This window comes from Callospermophilus lateralis, chromosome 1 (assembly GCF_048772815.1).
Source record: "Callospermophilus lateralis isolate mCalLat2 chromosome 1, mCalLat2.hap1, whole genome shotgun sequence".
Lineage (NCBI taxonomy): Eukaryota > Metazoa > Chordata > Mammalia > Rodentia > Sciuridae > Callospermophilus > Callospermophilus lateralis.
This window is the reverse complement of record NC_135305.1, coordinates 63,426,545-63,432,544: the sequence shown is the minus strand read 5'-3', so window position 1 is coordinate 63,432,544 and position 6,000 is coordinate 63,426,545.

Here is a 6,000-nt window from a genome sequence, read left to right as displayed (position 1 = left end):
CCCAGTTTCACTTCTGCCTTTCAAGTTTAAGTTTTCCAAATCTTTCTATTCTGCTTTCTGCTTCTGATTATCACAATAAACTTGGTTTAAAAACCTACAGTAATATCCATGTTACTGCCTGATTGCTATGTTTTCTAGACATTTCTTCCACCAGATTAAGAAGTCCATCACTTTTTAAAACATACTCACAGAAAGTCTCAGGACACAGGAAAAAGGCAGACAGTTTCTCAGTTAGACATAACACAAAGGGTCTCTACTCCAAATCCCAATAGACTCCTCTTCTGAACCCTCTTGAGCCCTGTCCTCATTGTCCATGGTCCTATTGGCATTCTGGTCTTCTGAGCTCACATCAGAATCAGCCAGTAAGCTCCAATTTCAACAAACTTAAGCACTTCTAGCTTGCAGTGCTATGTATCTCAAAATTTCTGCTACCAATTCCAGAAAGCTCCAAAGTCTTCTAAACCCCATGGACAGGACAGTTGCAGCAACAACTCCACTGTTGGTACCAATTTCTATTTTAGTCAGCTTTTTTGCTGCTGATACTAAAAGGTCTGACCAGAACAATCATAGAGGAGGAAAGTTTATTTGGAGGCTCATGGTTTCAGAGGTCTCAATCCACAGACAACAGGCTCCATTCCTTAGGGCTCAAGATGAGGCAGAACATCATGGCAGAAAAGTGTGTCAGACATGGTGATCAGGAGCAGAGTGAGACTCCACTTGCCAGATACAAAAAAATATACCCCAAAGTCACACCTCCAATGACCTTCCCCCTCCAGCCATACCTCACCTGCCTCCAGTTTCCACTCGGTGAATCCCATCAGGGAAGGGGTAAGGCTCTCACAACCCAATCATTTCCCCTCTAAACCCTCTCACATTGTCTTACATGTGAGCTTTTGGGGGACACCTTACATCCAAACTATAACATGTCCCATTCATTCTGCTGTCTTTGCTATGCCCCTCGGTCCTCCCTTCCCTTCACTCCCCTTTGTCTAAACCAATGAACTTATATGCATTGGTTTAGCATATAAACCAATGAGCTTATATTCATTGTGTGTGAGCATCTGAATATCAGAAAGAATATCCAACCTTTGGATTTTTGCAATTAACTTATTTCACTTAGCATAATAGTCTCCAGTTCCATTAATTTACAGGCAAATGCCACAGTTTCATCCTTTATGGATGAGTAATATTCCATTGAATGTATATTCAATATTTTCTTTATCCATTCATCTATTGAAGAGCATCTAGGTTGGTTCCACAGCATAGCTATGGTAAATTGAACTCCTATAAATATCGATGAGGTTGCATCACTATAGTATGCTGATTTCAAGTCCTTTGGGTATAAACCAAGAAGTGGGAAAACTGAGTCAAATGGTCATTCTATTCCAAGTTTTCTGAGGGATCTCTGTTCTGCTTTCTAGAGTGGTTGCACCAATTTGTAGTCCCACCAGCAATGTATGAGTGTACCTTTTTCTCCACATCCTTGCCAACATTTATTGTTATAGCAAAGAATTTATCTTGAAAAAAAATGCCACAATGCTTGGAGAGAGTATGTTTGATCCAGTCTTTGTGAACTCAGTATGATCCAGTAATTTTAGTAGAATAAAATTGCCATGAGATTGTGGGGTTTCTTCTTTTTGTTCACTGTGTTACTATTATATTTGCTGAACATACAGGAATATCTCAATAAGTATGCTGAATAAATATAAGAATAAATAAATGTATATCTCATAATTTAAATAACATTCTAAGGCAATTCATCCTCTGCTTGGGTGTCTCAGGTATGTGCTCGATGTTTTTGTTCTTTTATGATGATTCTCTCTAGATAGTGTCAATGTATATACAGTAGGAACTTATATAACCATGTGACAAAGAGAGCATATAGGAGGTCATGTAAGTAATTTTGGAATATTTTGGAGTTTCTGAGGTATCACTATAAAATGAATCTCAAATATCTTTGTGCCAGCATTGATTGAATTTTGGCTTGTTGTTTTCTGGGTTCTACTGCCCTAGAAAATAACAAGCCAACATATGAACAAGACAATCTTTCATCAATATGGAATAAGCCCTGTAATCTAAGTTCTCTAGTCTTTAAACTAATATTTTTTTAAAAATTGAAGTAATTAAAAACATTTTTTTGGTAAGTACTTTGGTGTTGATAACCACTGTTAAACTAGAAATGTGACGAAATTCAGCCTTGGCATCAAGGCTTACCAATTTCCTCATTTTTTTTTCTATGATGTACCTGTCTAGTAATGAATGAAGGACCAGCATTGTATGATAAATATTTGAATTTAAGAGGCTGCCCGCCAGCCTATTTTGAGGGCCAAACAAAATAAATGATCTAATATTTGCAAGTTATTGTCTTCCTAAAGTAAAATTCCTTTTACTCACTTTCACTACTTTTTCCTTTCATATATATTTCTGCTGTCTTCCTTTACATAACAGCAGAAAATGGTGGTTGTCTCCCAATGTACACTGACTAGTTAAAATTTTTATATAAGAGAAGCTTATAATAAGAACTACAACTTGGGAAAAGCCAAGTGATGGATTCACCAAGGAAGGAGAGGAGGTCAGTGAAAATATGTTCACTTTTAGTCAAAGAAATAACTCTGCAGGTAAACAGATCTCTGAGACCCCAAGATGAATAAATAAGTTTTGTAGATGGCACTACTTAACAGGAGCGGTCTCCTCTCTGGTCTTTGATTACTTCACTAGCAGATATCTAAGCTATCCTTACAGTGAGAAACAGAAAGACAAGAGAGCAAGTAACAAAGATTGTTGAATAAGCAGAATTGTTTAGAAGTGTCTGGTGAAATCTAACCTTTTAAAGGGAGAAAGAAACCAGTTATTTAGTACAGACAGAATATAGGAAAATGGGTAGAGTCAGCAATATCTTGGAGAGAAACAAAAAAAAAGTAAGGAGGGGGAAACTGCAGAGTATTTATATTTTTATGATTATAAAATGAGGAAACAGAAGAATATAATGGGAGTTTAATCAAGTAGTTAAGGTTTTTTTTAAAACATATAATATTGAAGAGAAAAAATATTTACTTAGAATTCTTAGACTCATCCAAGGAAATGCCCTATGAAAATTTAGGAAAGCTTCCAATGCAGAAAAAAGATCAAAGTCTGGAAGTAACAATTTGAGTTATATCACTCCTCCCACTGAGAAGGATGTTTTTGTGAGACAGACAACACAACTTTAGAGAAACCTTTGCTAGCTACCTAATAGTGTGTCCAGGAAATCAAGGATCAGCACAATTTAGGAAAATTAACAGCATGAAATAGAAGGCCTAATATAGGCACCCAGAACAAATGACACAGAAGAGAACAGATAATTTAGGGAACAAAAGAAAGAAATTCTGATGAGTGTCCTCAGAGGGATTATAGAAGAGACTGCATCTTTAAACAAAACCAGGCTTCTATAAAAAGGAGCAACCAGAGAACAGCAAAAAGTTTGAGAACCACACAAAATAAATTTAGAAGATTTTTTAACATTCATAAAAGGGCAGAATATTAGAACTTAAATGACTATAGACCAAATTAATAATCTGAAAAGTTAATAAAGAATACACCTCAGAAAATTTAGAGAATAAAAATACTTTTAATATATTCCTAGAAAGAGCTGTATGTGGTAGTAAAAAAGTAAGTAGGGCTGGGGTTGTGGCTCACCAGTAGAGTGATTGCTTTGCATTTGTGAGACCTGGGTTCGATCCTTAGCACCACATAAAAATAAATAAGTGAAATAAAGGTTTTTGTTTTTTTTTAAAGTAAGTATAAGAGGGTGAAATCAAAGAAACATGAAGAGAAACTCCTTCCTTCACCTGAAAAAAAAAATACTTCTTTAAACTGGTAGTAACTCTTTGGATTAAGCAAGATAAACTGAAAATATCAGAAGTGATCAAACCCTGGATAAGTGTTATAATCAGAAATATATAAAAACAACTTCTTCAACTTATCTATAAGAGAATTGAAAGAAAGTGGGTTGACCAGATTTCTCATTTTTCATCATGGGCATAAGAAGAAAATGAAAGATGGATAAAAACTTAGAATTCATTATCCATTCCATTTTTTTTATTCAGATGTGAAGGAAAAATAAATGTATTTTTAGATGGCTAAGGATGCACTGTACCATGTGCAGGCCTTCTCTAGAGATTTGCTCAAGTTGGTACTACCATATGTCAAAATAAATGTTCCTAAACTTGAAAGACGTGATAGTTGAGTGGCAATAATTAAACAGATGGTGATTATTAAGAAAAATTACAATTTTAAACTTAGGAGGGCACAAATGTCCAAATAATAAATAAATAATGCTAACTGGAAGGAAAATTATCTTTTATCTGTGATCATCAAAGGAAGTTTGGCTTGCTGTGGGCATGAAAATAGGTAGATTTCCATCAATATTCCAGGTCTCTGGGTAGAAAACATGATATAAACAAAGAAGAGACAGGGGAAAAAATGGATTTTAGGAAATAGTAAATGGATCAGTCACACCTGAGTCACTGTTGGATGATAGTGAGAGAACAGAAAAAGTAGTAATGGGAATTATAATAACCTTGATACTGAAATTGGAGTGAAAACGTGGAATGCTATTCACATTTCAATGAATTTTATAGTAAAGCAAAGTGAAGCAAATTTTAAAACAATCTCAAAATTTTACCAAGTATCCTTTTTATTGTTTCTATATCTTTAACTAACGCTTTGGTTTATCAGAAGAGAATTTAATTATAATTACACTAACCAGTACTCTGATTCTAGATTCCATATTTTTGTTCCGTGTGTAACTATTTATTTTTTCTTTGTGATCATACGGCTTTGATTCATAAATCACCCATAAGAATTAAGATAGATAGTAGAAATTTCTTTGCCTCCAATATAATTCTATACATATTTCTATTGCTTATTGAGGGTATCCTAACAAGTAATAGTAGATGTTATCTCTAAATATTAATTAAAAGATGAAGGATCAGATGGGAAAACAGAAGAACAAGTTTTAATAATGCCCTTCAGCCAGCATGTAGGGCCCAAAATTTGATGTATAGAGCACTGATTAAATATTAGCATGTTACCTCAAGTAGCTTTGTTTCCTTGTACTGTTGTCCCAATAAAAATCCATCAGTGTAATCCTCCTAAAAGGGTCTAAAATTAAATTATTTTTGTAGCAGCCATTTTTTTGATATTATGTCCACTTACTGTAGTCCACCAAAGTTATCACATGAGTAATGCCACGAGAAGCACATCAAAACGTTGTTGAAGAGTATTTGTTTTAAAATGTATCATTAAAGTAAAATGCTTCTTCAAATTATACATGTTCTCATCTTTATGTAACAAGGAGCCAATATAGTGTGGAGAGTTTTTTCTTAAAGAATGATTTTTTTTTCATTCTGTGAGCAGCTTACTTTTTGTGCCAACTTGAGTCCTTTGGGAAGCAAATGCCAACTTGGTATTAGATGTAATACATGTAATTGGAGAAAATGCCTATAAAGGATTAAGAGGGAAAGGAGCAAAGAAAGGTGGAGAGACTTCAGATAGATGTGCATTTGCCAGCTGCCTATTACTGGATAGCCAAGAAAGGAGAAAGAAGGAAGAAGGATGATTGCACAGGAAGAGCTTGAGATTGCAATGCATTCCAAGAAAGTGTTGAGCAAGCCTTGAGCAAAGGTAGCCTTTTAGAAGAAAACTAGATATAGGCATAAAGGCATCAGCTCTCCTAGTGCTGCTATGCACAGTCAATGTCCAGGAGCTGTCCTGTGGAAGTGTAGCACTGAGCACTGTGAGTAAGGTGAAGTTGTTACTGATGGGGACTGTCAGCCTGCTCTTTATTTACAGGTTCTCTTTAAGAGAGTTCTGAGCAGTGCAGCTGCATGGTCATATACCTTCTTTCTTTAACTCTGTCATTTTTCTTTTTTCTTTTTCTCTCTCTCATTTTGTGACAGCACCAGTAAATAAAAAAAATACACATTTATACATATACATAGTTTTTCTTTATAATATTGT